We start from the raw sequence: 14996 nt of genomic DNA on the forward strand, positions 1-14996 counted from the left end.
CTCTAATACCACCAATACACCTACACTGCCGCCCGTCTGCTACAAGCAGGCCTACCCCACCACAGGGCTATGTCCTGTGACTGTCGTCCAGTCTCTTTTTTTAATGTGCTGCTGCTACTACCAGTCCTACCACCCTTGCTGTCTGTGTTGGCTAGTCTACCTCTACTACCACCAATACACCTCCACTGCCGTCTGCTACAAGCAGGCCTGAGGCCTGCCCCACCACAGGGCTTTGCCCTCCTCTGACTGTCCAGTCTCTTTTTTTAATGTGCTGCTACTACTGCTACTACTGCTTGCACCCTTGCTGTCTGTGTTGGCTACCTCGACTACTACCACCAATACACCTCCACTGCCGCCCGTCTGCTACAAGCAGGCCTGAGGCCTGCCCCACCACAGGGCTTTGTCCTCCTCTGACTGTCCAGTCTCTTTTTTTAATGTGCTGCTACTACTGCTACTACTGCTTGCACCCTTGCTGTCTGTGTTGGCTACCTCGACTACTACCACCAATAAACCTCCACTGCCGCCCGTCTGCTACAAGCAGGCCTGCCCCACCACAGGGCTTTGTCCTGTGACTGTCGTCCAGTGTCTTTTAATGTGCTGCTACTACTCACCCTTGCCAATAAAAAGGGTCAATTTTTGGAGGGCTTGTGAAAAGCCATTGCTTGTTGCTTTTACATCCATGTATGGAAGAACCCCGGCAGGCATCTGCCAATAAAAAGGGTCAATTTTTGGAGGGCTTGTGAAAAGCCATTGCTTGTTGCTTTAATGCTTTTACATCCATGTATGGAAGAACCCCGGCAGGCATCTGCCAATAAAAAGGGTCAATTTTTGGAGGGCTTGTGAAAAGCCATTGCTTGTTGCTTTAATGCTTTTACATCAATGTATGGAAGAACCCCGGCAGGCATCTGCCAATAAAAAGGGTCAATTTTTGGAGGGCTTGTGAAAAGCCATTGCTTGTTGCTTTAATGCTTTTACATCCATGTATGGAAGAACCCCGGCAGGCATCTGCCAATAAAAAGGGTCAATTTTTGGAGGGCTTGTGAAAAGCCATTGCTTGTTGCTTTAATGCTTTTACATCCATGTATGGAAGAACCCCGGCAGGCATCTGCCAATAAAAAGGGTCAATTTTTGGAGGGCTTGTGAAAAGCCATTGCTTGTTGCTTTAATGCTATTACATCCATGTATGGAAGAACCCCGGCAGGCATCTGCCAATAAAAAGGGTCAATTTTTGGAGGGCTTGTGAAAAGCCATTGCTTGTTGCTTTAATGCTTTTACATCCATGTATGGAAGAACCCCGGCAGGCATCTGCCAATAAAAAGGGTCAATTTTTGGAGGGCTTGTCAAAAGCCATTGCTTGTTGCTTTTACATCAATGTATGGAAGAACCCCGGCAGGCATCTGCCAATAAAAAGGGTCAATTTTTGGAGGGCTTGTGAAAAGCCATTGCTTGTTGCTTTTACATCCATGTATGGAAGAACCTCGGCAGGCATCTGCCAATAAAAAGGGTCAATTTTTGGAGGCCTTGTGAAAAGCCATTGCTTGTTGCTTTTACATCCATGTATGGATGAACCCCGGCAGGCATCTGCCAATAAAAAGGGTCAATTTTTGGAGGGCTTGTCAAAAGCCATTGCTTCTTCTTTTACCACCTTATATGTATGAACCCTGGCAGGCATCAGCCGCCTAAAATGGTAAATTTTTGTACCTTTTTTAACAATGCATTAAGCATACAACATGCACAAGTGCAGTGGTTTCTGTTAGTTATCTCCGTGTCCCATCCGTTTTCCTAGAGCCATACATGTTGGCGTAACTTTGACACCAACTTTGCATTAAAGACAGCTCAAAAGTACTTGGATACACTCATGGGTGACCTAAGAGTGTTATACAGGGCTTCTAGGGCTTTAAAACAGTGTTATACACGATTTTTAGGGGCTTTCTTGTATTACAGGTTCGGTCAGAACTAGTTCGGTCCGAATCGAACTTTTGCACGAAATTCGGCGAACTTGCCGAACCGAACTTTTCATAAGTTCGCTCATCTTAATCTTTATGATTGCCTGATTTCTATAAGTTCCCAGCAAGAAAAATATATAAAATAAATATGTATATACTGGTAAAGGTGAAGGGACAGTTACGCCTATGTGCAGTTCAGGTGTTTTTCTCTATGACTAGTTCAGGCAAACAACTAAATTCTGGTGTCCCTTATATTATCACCCCCCACCCCACAGAATTCATAAGGCTTTATAGGTACTGGGAAAGACAGAAGTTACCATGTTGATAGTGCCATCTTGTTCTCTCGGACTGCCAACATAGTCAATTTGTGTTTCTACTTGCCAGAGTAAAGTTTCGTTCACATCTGCGTCAGGGTCCCGTTCTGATGTTCTGTTGGACCTTCCCGTCAGAACGGGACCCTGACTGAAACAAACGGAAACCATAGGTTTCCGTTTGCATCTCCATTGATTTTGATGGTGACTGATCCAGTGCCAATGTTTTCCATTTGTCTTAGTTGTGCAAGGGTTTAGTAGTTTTGATGGAATCAATGGCGTAGTCGACTATGCTATTCGTTCCGTCAAAATGACAGAAGCCTTGCACAACTGAGACAAACGGAAACCATTGTCACCGTATCCGTCACCATTGAAGTCAACGGTTTCTATTTGTTTCAGTCAAGGTCTCGTTCTGACGGGAAGGTCCGACGGAACATCAGAACAGGACCCTGACGCAGATGTGAACAAAGCCTAAAGTGTAACCCAATGAGTCCCAAAAAAATTTAACCATCAAAATTTTGTAGCAATGCAGATTATGTGCTTCTAATGTTAAAGCACTAATTAAAATGTCTGTTTCGGAATATTCCTTTTCTATTAGTCTGTCCTTTTTTCCACCTATTAGCACAGCATTTTGTGCTCTAGATCCTCTCTTCCTTCTGTATCTGGGGATGTCAATTTCCAGCCATAGTAAGCCATTTAGAAGATATGGAGTGGAGTCTGTTAGTCACCAAATCACCCAGGCTGCATAAAGTTTGCATACACTCTTCATTGCTTTGTGTCCTTCCTCTTGTCTCTCAACATCTGTCATTCTTGTGTATGTTACCCCCATAGTCACGACCCTAAACTTTCTTTGAAACTCTGACACTAAAATTTCACATCTGACCCCCCACATCAATGCCCTTGGATATTAGAATGCAAACTTGTCCTCTAAGTGTTTCTATTAATTTCAATGGAAGGGGACGTCAATCCCAGCCTGGAGAGAATAGATATAAAATAGGGTAAGACATGCAATTTAAAATAAGCGTAAAATAAAAGAAGTCTCACTGAGAACCAGAACGAGTGCCTGCTAGAGTCCTGCAGTAACTGACATAGTGATGTCTATACATTCACTTTGTCTATGGATGTTGCTGTGTCTGGTACTGTGGTGAAGGGGACACAGCTTTGTTCTGCCAATCGGTCAGGTGGTGGTATCCTAAGGATAGGCCATTAATGTAAAATCCCAAAAAAAAACATTAAAAAGGGCATATGGATGCTCTGGCGAACTTGAGTCATCCATGTATTGCATGGACAGCCATTCATCTGAACGGCCGCCATATAATACTACAAATACTGCAAAATCAGTTGTTTGCTGATCAGACAAACCTTTTAAGTTATTATTAATAACTTTTGTCCATGTTTTCTGATAAACAGTGATATGTGGACTGAGCCTTTGCTAATCCCAATATTATTAAGTATTCCAAATTTATCCAAGAGATGTAACTATGATTAAAAATGTAGTCAATTTCCTTCATCAACTTCAATCCAAAATTACGGGATTGCAGATTGAGGTGGGAGTTATAGCTCATCTTTGTACTGAAAGACATAAAGCAGTAAAAGATAAAGAGGTATGTCTAATTGAAAAAAAAATTGTTTATAGTCAGTGTGCACCGGGAACCGAGGGTCAGCTGTCGACGACAGCTGACACTCCACCCTTGCCAGCCAGCGGTCCTTTGCAGCTGATTTCGGCAAATTAAGTCCTTAAATGCGGCGATCGGTTGCAATCGCTGCATTTTAGGGGTTTCTAGCATATCGGCAGACCCCGATCCAAAATCGCGGGGTTTGCCGATTGTTAGCATGGCAAACGGAAGCCAAACAATGGCCTCCGTGTCTGCCATGAACGGAAGCCCATCAGGACCAACCTCCGGCTGGTCCTGATAGGCTTCCTGTCAGACTGACAGGAAGTCATTGTGTCGTTCCCGATGCACACTGTCGGCAACAAGGTGTGCATCGGGAACTGGGAGATCTCCAGTGTTGCCGATCAGCGGCTCATCGCCGCTGATTTCGGCAATTAACTCGTTAAATGCGGCGCTTGATTGCGATCGCCACATTTAGAGGGTTTGTAGCACATAAGCAGCCCCCATGCAATTGTGGGGGTTGCTGATGCTTGTGATGGGTCTGCCATATATGGAAGCCTATGAGGACCAGCCTCTGGCTGGTCCTCATAGACTTACTGTCAGTGACTGTGACGTCACACTGACAGTTGGAATACGGTACACTACCTAGGTAGTGTAATGTATTCTAGCAGCGATCAGAGCTGCAGGTAAATAAAATAAATTGTAAAAAGTAAAAGAAAAAGTTAATAAAAATGTTTTATAAAAGTGTAAAAATAAAAGTTTTTTTATATAGAAAAAAATGAAACCGTTAAAAAAGTACACATGTACGGTATCACCGTGTTCGTAATGACCCAAACTATGAAACTATGATGTTATTTTTTCCACACGGTGAACGCCGCAAACAAAATAAACAGAAAACTATGTCAGCATCGCTATTTTTTGGTCACCACCCCTCCCAAGATATAGAATAAAAAGAGATCAAAAAGTTGCATTTACCCAAAAATAGTACCAATAAAAACTACAACCGTCCCGCAAAAAAAAGACCTCCCACAGTTTTTTTTACTAAAAAATAAAAAAGTTACGGCTCAGAATATTGTGTCTCAGAAAATAAATTATTTTATAGAAACTTAATTTTATTGTGCAAACGCTGCAAAACTTAAAAAAAACGATATACATATGGTATCACCGTAATCGTACCGACCGGCAGAATAAAGTAAAATGTAATTTATTGCGCACGGTGAACGCTGTAAGAAATAAATAATTTAAACCGCCAAAATTGCTGTTTTTTGGTCACCTTAGCTCTAAAAAAGATGTAATAAGAAGTAATCAGGAAGATGTATGTATCATAAAATGGTACCAATAAAAGCTACAGCTCGTCCCACCAAAAATAAGCCCTCACAGCGCTCAATCGACCAAAAAATAAAAAGTTCTGGATGTCAGAATGTGATGATACAAAACAATTAATTTTTTTAACAAATAGTCTCTTCTTTGTAAAAGATAAATTTGGTATCACCGTAATCGTATTGGGACGCAGAATAAAACTAAAGTTGTTGTTTTTACCGCACGGTGAAAGACTTAAAACAAAACCCCAAAAACAATGGAGGAATCAGTTTTTTCCAATTTCAGCCCGCAAATTATATTTTTTCCAGTTTCCCAGTACATTTTATGGTACTTTAAATGGTGTTAATAGAAACTACAACTCTTCCCGCAAAAGATAAGCCCTCACACTGCTCTATTGACGAAAAAGTAAAAAAATTATGGCTCTTGGAAGGCGGGGAGTGAAAAACGAAAATGAAAAAGCAAAAAAGGATCAGTCCTGAAAGGGTTAATTAATTTCTAATAAAAAAAAACCATTTATGACCACATGTGGGGCATTGCCGTACTCGGGAGAAATTGCTTTACAAATGTTGGGGTGCTTTTCCTCTTTTATCCTTTGTGAAAATTAAAAAAAATAAACATTTTAGTGGACAAAAATGTTGATATTCATTTTCATGGCCTAATTCCACTAAATTCTACAAAAAACCTGTGGGGTCAAAATGCTCCCTATACCCCTAGAAAAATTCCTTGAGGGGAGTAGTTTCCAAAATAGGGTCACTTTTGGGGGGTTTCCACTATTTAGGTCCCTCCGGGGCGTTGCAAACCCGACATGGCACTGAAAACCAATCCAGCCAAATCTGCGCTCCAAAATCCAAAGGCGCTCCTTCCCTTCTGAGCCCTGCAGTGGGACCAAACAGCAGTTTATTACCACATATAGGGTATTGCCAAAAACACTGTTGGGCTGCTTTTTCTCCTTTATTCCTTGTAAAAATGAAAAAATTATATGTTTCCACAGAAAAAAAGGTGATTTTCATCTTCACAGACTAATTCCACTAAATTCTGCAAAAAGACTGTGGGGTCAAAATGCTAACTATACCCCTAGAAATATGCCTTGACGGTGTAGTTTCCAAAATGGGGTCACTTTTGTGAGGTTTCGACTGTTTAGGTACCACAAAACCTCTTCAAGCCTGACATGGTGCCTAAAATATATTCCTAAAAAAAAAGGAGGCCCCAAAATCCACTAGGTGCTCCTTTGCTTCTGAGGCATGTGGGATATTTCTAAAAAATGCAGAACCTGGACAATAAATATTAAGTTGCGTTTCTCTGGTAAAAACCTTCTGTGTTACAGATTTTTTTTTATTACAAATGAATTTCGGCACAAAAAATGAAATTTGTAAATGTCACCTCTACTTTGCCTTTATTCCTGTGAAACGCCTAAAGGGTTAAAATACTTTCTGAATGTGGTTTTGAATACTTTGAGGGGTGCAGTTTTCAAAATGGGGTGCATTCTGGAGTCTAGGGCCCCCTGCACACCCTGCAGAATATGTTGCAGAAATTTCTGCCACTGAAAATCAGTTTGATTCATCTGATCGGGGTGGTTTCTGCAAAAAGCATAAAATCTGCAACAAAATCTGTAGCGTGTGCAGGGGCCAAAAGGTGTCATTTAATTCTCTCCTGATAATAAACATAGGGACACTGTGCATAGTCTAATTAAAGATCAGTTTGCTCTACTAATTATAAGGATATTCTGACAAAATAATTGTTAAGAAAACCCCTCTGTTTGGAAAAAAAAAAAACATTGAAAATAACTGGCCACGGTTCAGTGGTTCACAGTAGCTTACTGATGTCTATTGTATGGGGACGTAACCCCTTTTTTACATTTTATCAGCGTGATGCAAATGACACCATTACTTCTTAGTGTCTAGTAAATTAAAACACACACATACTACAAGGCAGAAAACGTGTTATTGTGAAAGGCAATTAATAAGGAATGAACTTCAGACTGTATTCGTCTCTGTTCTGTCACCTACCCAGCAATTAGGTTCCAGGGGACAATACACAAGCATTGCACATTGTAGTTTAAAGACCTTCTCCACTGTTAAAATTAATGAAATCTATTTGACGACTGAAATAACTTTCTCATCAGACAACTGCACTGTGGAGGCACAATGGAGATATTATTTTAAACAGATTGTAAAAAAAAATCAGTTTATTAAGAGTTTATTCTGATTTCTCTTATCATTAATATGCCATTACATTACTTTTATTTGTTTTTGCCTCATTAGGTCGCTGTTACATTTATTGCGCTGAAAAATATATTGACGTTATAGAAATAAAGTATTTGCTTATTAATATTGTTATTATTATTAATATTATTATTATTATTAGCCCACACTAGTTCAGCCCATTAAAAATTGGGACCTAAATTCCAGGTAGAAATTAGCATTTGGTTATTTAAGATGCTAAATAACTAATAGATGTGAAAATTTGGTTACATGCAAATGTCACGAAGGGTCTCTGGACCCACTGGGCTGTACCGCCTTGGGGGTAAGGCAGCTGGCCAACAGGGAGCAGGTGAATGTCTATAGGTCTATAGGTACCTGTGGCAGCTCAGACAGCAGCAGGGCAGGCTCGGCTGGGACTAGGTAGCAGGCGGACAACAGGCGAGGTGGAGCAGGTCAGACATGGATGCAGCACAACACGACTTTGGCACAGCTCAGTGCTAGACCAGGCATGTATAGTTAGCTAGGAACAGGAACTGGAAACAGGTATAGGTACAGTGACAGGGACTGGAACAGGGAATGGAACAGGAAACACACTAGGAGGCCATCACATAGACAAACTTAGGGAACACAACAACGCTCAGGCATAGAACTAGGGGGCTGGACCCCTCTTATAGTCCAGGGTACTCACGGGTCAAAGTTCATCAACGAAGTCCGGTGCGCGCGCTGCCCCTTTAAGAGCGCCCTACGGGATCCGGCTGAGGTGAGTGGATGCGAGTGCTGACGTCTCCTGAGGAGGAGGAGGCTGGGGCCAGCGCTTGCCGACTCGTGGCTATGGCTGTCAGGGGAAGGTTGGAGCTGACAGCCCGCAGCCACGGACATTACAGTATCCCCCCTCTTATGCCCTCTCTTCTTGGGACCAGAGCGAGAGAGAAACTTCTTCAGAAGAGTAGGGGCATTGAGATTCTCCTCTGGCACCCAGGACCTCTCTTCAGGGCCAAACCCCCTCCAATCCACCAAATAAAAAGTCTTTCCTCACACTCTCTTGGTGTCCAAGATCTCCTTGACCTCAAAGATGTCCGAAGGGCCGCTGGAGGCAACCGCAGGGCTGGGAGTCTTGGAATAGCCGTTCAGGATCACAGGTTTCAGGAGGGAGACATGGAAGGAGTTGGGAATCCTGAGGGTAGTAGACAGCCGAAGCTTGTAGGCGACAGGGTTGATCTGCTGCAGGACCTCGAAAGGTCAGAGGAACCTAGGGGCAAATTTACATGATGGAACCCTCAGTCGGATATTCCTGGACAACAGCCAGACCTTAGTGCCAGGAAGAAACCGAGGAGGCTCTCTTCTCCTTGTGTCAGCCTTCCGTTTCATGCGGTCCACTGCCATTAGAATGGAGGATCGAGTCTGCTGCCAGATCTGCAAAAAGTCTCTAAACGTGGAGTCAGCTGCAGGTACCTCGGAAGTATCAGGCACCGGGAGAGGAATTTGTGGGTGCTGGCCGTAGACATTGCAGAATGGTGTATTCCTAGTAGACTCGCTGGTGTGATTATTGTAGGAGAACTCTGCCCACGGAAGCAGCTGCACCCAGTAATCATGCTGCTTGGAGATGAAGTGGCGTAGGTAGTTCTCCAAAATCTGGTTGATCCTCTCAACCTGACCATTAGACTGAGGATGGTAGGCAGAGGAAAAGTCCAACTTCACGACAAGAAGTTCGCAGAGGGCTCTCCAGAACCTCGAGGTAAACTGAACCCCCTGATCAGACACAATGTGCTGCAGCAAGCCGTGCAGGCGGAAGATGTGTTGGGTAAATAACTTGGCCAACTGAGGAGCAGAAGGAAGACGGTCAGAGGAACGAAGTGGGCCATCTTCGAAAATCGGTCCACCACCACCCAGACAGCACTGCATCCAGCAGAGAGCGGCAGGTCCGTGATGAAGTCCACAGCTATATGCTGCCATGGAGCATTGGGCACAGGCAATGGCTGGAGCAGACCAGCAGGTCTGGAGTGGGTGGCCTTGTTGGCTGCACATACAGCACAGGAAGAAACGAAGTCCACAATATCCTTTGGCAGTGTGGGCCACCAGAAATGATGAGCAATCAAACCCCGGGTCGTACGTAACCCTGCGTGACCTGCCAGTCTAGAGGAGTGTTCCCAGCGGAGGATTCTTCGACGATCAGCCAGGCGCACAAAAGTCCTCCCTGGAGGAATGTCCCCAATTTGCAGGGGATTGACCGAGACAATGCAGGATGATTCAAAAATGTTCTGTGGACTCTCTATGGTGTCTTCTGTCTCGAAGGACCTGGACAAGGCATCGGCCCTCACATTCTTGTCGACCGGGCGATAATGAAGCTCAAACTGAAACCTTGCAAAGAATAGTGACCACCTGGCCTGACGAGGGTTCAGCCGTTGTGCCGTCTGGAGGTAGGTCAAATTCTCTTGGTCTGTAAAAATCAAGATCGGAAACCGATATCAAAGGAACGGAAACCATTAGCAATGTTTCCGTCACCATTGATATCATTGGTCTACTTAATCCGCCACTGGACGACTAGAGTCTTTACAATGTTTACGTTGCCAGGATCTAGTCTCTTGACAACTTACAGATTTATTAAAGAGGACCTGTCACCTGTCACCTCTCCTGACACATCTATTTTAGTAAATACTTGTATTCCCCATAAAATAACAATTCTGGAACTTTTCTTAGAACTCTGCATTGTTCCGTTCCTGTTTTTCCTCCTAAAAATGTATGACTATATTTACAGCTGGGTGTTACCATTCCCCATTGTCTAACATTATGCCACCTCTTAGTTGTCTTACTTTAAGCCAACTTATTTGCGCCAAAATTTGCCCCAATATGGTACATTTTAAAGAGGCTCTGTCACCACATTATAAGTGCCCTATCTCCTACATAAAACGATCTATATTTACCGCTTTATTAGCGATTTTAGATTTATGCTAATGAGTTGCTTAATGCCCAAGTGGGCGTATTTTTACTTTAGACCAAGTGGGCGTTGTACAGGGGAGTGTATGAAGCTGACCAATCAGAGTCATGCACTCCTCTCCATTCATTTACTCAGCGCATAGGGATCCTGCTAGATCCTTATGTGCTGTCTTATACTAACACATTAACAATACTGAAGTGTTTAGACAGTGAATAGACATTCCACGGGATGTCTATTCACAATCCCTGCACTTCGTTACTCTGTCTGTGGTAGTTACAGCAGAGGAAGCGTGATCTCGCAAGATCTCGCTGTAAATAACAGGTTACAACGAGATCACGCTTCCTCTGCTGTAACTACCATAGAAAAAGTAACGAAGTGCAGAGATTGTGAATAGACATCCCGTGGAATGTCTATTCACTGTCTAAACACTTCAGTATTGTTAATGTGTTAGTATAAGACAGCACATAAGGATCTAGCAGGATCCCTATGCGCTGAGTAAATGAATGGAGAGGTGTGCATGACTCTGATTGGTCAGTGTCATACACTCCCCTGTACAACGCCCACTTGGTCTAAGGTAAAAATACGCCCACTTGGGCATTAAGCAACTCATTAGCATAAATCTAAAATAGCTAATAAAGTGGTGAATATAGATCGTTTTATGTAGGTGATAGGGCACTTATAATGTGGTGACAGAGCCTCTTTAAGCCATGCTTCTTGTCATTAGACCATGCCCCTTTTCAGCTAAGTAACAAACGCTTGCAGAGCAAAAAAGTGTCTAAAACAGTTAATAAATGTGGTGCACGGCAAGCACTCCAGAATTCTGCACATTTTAATTGTGCCCCATTATGTCTATTCTACAGACTTACATCTAATTAATTAAACTAAAAAATAAGTACATGATACATCCCCTTTGTACTGCATTAGTGGTGCATCTTCCTCTGAAGACTTGCTTTACACTGCTGTTCTTGGGATTATTTCCAAATTCTGCACTTTACTGCCTGTGGTCAAATTTTCCATTCTTGTACATCTCACAGCATGGAATGGAGAATCTATCAGAGCCTTTATCTGTCCCTTGAAGAAAGTAGGTGATGTATGAATGTGTAAAATATGCAGGATATTTTTGGATATCCTACTTATCCAATTCTTCTACTTTGGGAACCATGTTAAGTTTCCTGCTTCTATGTAGTGACTAAATTCACCTTGTCGTGGTGTCAGTAGCAGCACAGTGCCCATATAGACTCTACACGTTTATATAGAAAGATAAACTTTGCCCAAAAAATAGGCAATAAATGTGCTCTTTATCATTTTTCATAATAAATTTCCAATATTTTACATTTTACCCCATATACTCAAAATGTTCTTCTCTAGGTAGCACACTAGCAAATATCCAAGTCTTTGGTCCATAGAGCAAAAAACTTCCATGGATTAAGCAAAACATTTGATGTTTAATCCTCTCTGTGATACAAAGAAGACAGATACGGCTTAAATCATTTAAAGATGATTTTTGTTCATCACATATGAAAAAAAACTTTTATCCTCAAACTGTCAGAGATGTTAGGCACATCAGCATACATTTAAATTCATGCATCAGAAAGATGGTAAATGATTTATGCAGAAGAAAAACATTAGAATATCTTCTTCAGTGTTTGTACGGTGGAAGAGAGGGAATAGACAGATGATAGTTCCCTCATTCCTTTCACTAATGTTAATTAATAATGCAGAAGACTGAACATAAAGTGAAGTGAAATAAGTCTACAAAACTATTTAACACATTATCAGCACCAACTCTTGTCATCCAATCAGAGCAGGTGACCAGCAAATAAGAGGAAATAGAAATAACACTAGAATCTCAATGTACCATGTATATGTTTTCTATTTTGGTTATTTACCATATGGGTCCCCAAAAGGGAATGCCCACTAATTGTTATTTTAGACTAAGACTAGACACGGACGTGTTCCACATAATGGGATACAATTTCACACATAGATTTTGCCCATAGCAATGCATTGTGTGACACCAATTGGTTAAATAGGTTTAATGCGAAGTACAAGTGACATGAGATCTATGAACCACTATAACCACTGGTACTATAAGTGCAAAGCCCAAAGATTACATATGGCTTGTAGAATTAAAAACTAAGCTCTCCACAATGCTGCACCATCATACATTTCTGCTCTCATCTCCATCTACCAACCTACTCATGCTCTTCACTGAGCCGATGACCTAAAACTCATCCTCCCTTATTACATCCTCTGACTCCTGCCTGAAGGACTTCTCCTGTGCTGCACCTATTCTGTGGAACTCACTGCCCCAGACCAGTAGACTTGCTCCTAACATTCCCAGATTTTAGTGTGCCTTCAAAACTAATCAGTTCAAGAAGACCTATGTCACATAACCATAATCCATGGTCCATACACAAGCTTATCTGGTTGCAGATATATCCACTCCACCCTGTCCTCTACTAGCTAAGACTTCGTTCACATCTGCCCACGGGGTAACGTTCCGACGCTCCGTCGGAGCTTTACATCGGAACGGGACCCTGATTAACACAATTTCGTTGGTGACGGATGCGGTTCTAGTGATTTCCATTTGTCTCCGTTGTGCAAGGGTTCCATCGTTTTGACGGAATCAATAGCGTAGTCGACGTAGTCGTAGTTCCACATTTGTTAAGTGCTGTGGAATATGATGTGGGCACTATATAAATAAAGATTATTATTATTATAGCAGTCTTGGACTGGGGGTCGCTCTTGCCCACCAAAGGAAAATTATCCTGATGGCCTATTCTTCACTGTTAAAAAATGCATTTCCACTTTACACTGCGTAGTAAACTGCTATTTGGGGTATTATAGGAGCTAGATTAGTCACAAGGAAACCTAGACTAGAGACTGATTGTTCACTTTATTAACTTGGCTTAATCACATTTAATATTTTCACAAACTTGAATAACCTGTACACGTTCTTCTGTGAATAGGTGCAGATGGTATGGATCAAGGGTCCTATTACACAGCCCGATATGGCCTGTGAAAAAGAGCACCGATTACCAAGATGCTTGTTGATGGGCACTCGTTTACTCCTTTCACAAGGAGCAATGATTGGTTATGTATGGGGACGAGCGATCACTACTACAATTGTTCTTCCCCATTTATTTCCATCATGTCGGCAGCACATTTAGCTGTTTACACAGGGAGATGTGCTGCCAACACCAATAATATTTATTGCTGCATAAACGAGCAGATCAGCCAATGAAAGCGTTTGCTCGTTCATTAAGTGATCGTTGCCCTGTCTACACAGGGCAATGATCGGGAACAAGCGTTCATATGAATGCCCGTTTGCCCCATCATTGGCCCATGTAAAAGGGACTCAAGACACTTCATGCATATAGTGGCATTAATAATCCGGTATTTTTCTTCTAAGTGAAAAAGAAACTAATAATTGTTCATTAGACTGATTTAATTCTGATATCTCAACTGGTAGAAATGAGTCATGGGGTCCAGAGAGGACCAGATGAAGCAAACAGTACAATGATGAACATTTCAATCCTTATGGAATCACATCCATATAAGGGTTTTAAAATAAGTAGAATGGAAATGGTGTTTTTGTTTTTTTTACGTGAAACCTCTTCAAAAGACCATCTTTTTCAGAAGATCACCCTTGATCTAGACTTCTTTTAGAAGACCACTCCTGTAGAAGACCATTTTTCATTACAATTTTGGGTGGGTTTCTCAGATGTTTTCTCTTATGTTACTTGGTTCTAGCTGCCTCTGTCAAACATTAGCAGATCCCAAAAGTCCTGAGAATGTTGAACTGCATGTTTTATATGACCAACACAAAAAATGTCCAGGTGTTCGATGTTGGTAGAGTAAATTCACCAGAACTTGGAGGAATTCCAGGCATAAAGGTTAACCAAGAAATGTAAATATAGGGTACGATGTTTTGTTGGATCATTTGGATGAACTCATCAGTGAGACTGCATTTTGTCCAAAAACAGAGAGCTTTTGGGAAGAGATGAGGCCGTGGGCCCCTTCAAAGACACATAAACCTATAAATGACAGTCAAAACTATAAACATGTCTCAAAGGTTCTGCCTTTTGTCCTCTAATCCAATAACTGCCTAGAACCCTTCTCCAGAAAATTACTCACACTCAAAATATCCTTATCTTAGCTGAAAATCAAACATGGGAACAAATTTAAGGGCAATGATATATTTGGTTTTGCTCAAGAGTGAAATTGTTTAACTTAGAAATACAAAGGCTATCAAATCTAACTGTGTCACAGAAGGTTGTAAATGAGCCCCCATAAGATTACACTGCTTTGTTTGAATCAATGATGCATATCCAAAACAGAATGCTCTCCATGTGGGACCATTTGGGATCATTCTTGTCAACATGCTCATCTTACCAGTAGAAAGCTGAAAGCCAATACTTATAGTAAATAAAATATAATTATTTTAGTTGCAGAGCTAATTTACGTTCAGCGTTACATTAACCTCTTTTTTCTATCTCCCAACTGCTGCGACTATCTATGGTTTCTGATGTGCATTTTATCTCACCTGTTTAAAAAATAGTGTAGTACCGTGTTAGCCAAAAACAATATGCAATGTTAAATACTTCAGTGTCAAAAATTGACACAGAAGTATTTATCATTGCATCTCACCTGTTTAAAATCAATTC

The sequence above is a fragment of the Rhinoderma darwinii genome, chromosome 5, assembly GCF_050947455.1.
Source record: "Rhinoderma darwinii isolate aRhiDar2 chromosome 5, aRhiDar2.hap1, whole genome shotgun sequence".
NCBI lineage: Eukaryota > Metazoa > Chordata > Amphibia > Anura > Rhinodermatidae > Rhinoderma > Rhinoderma darwinii.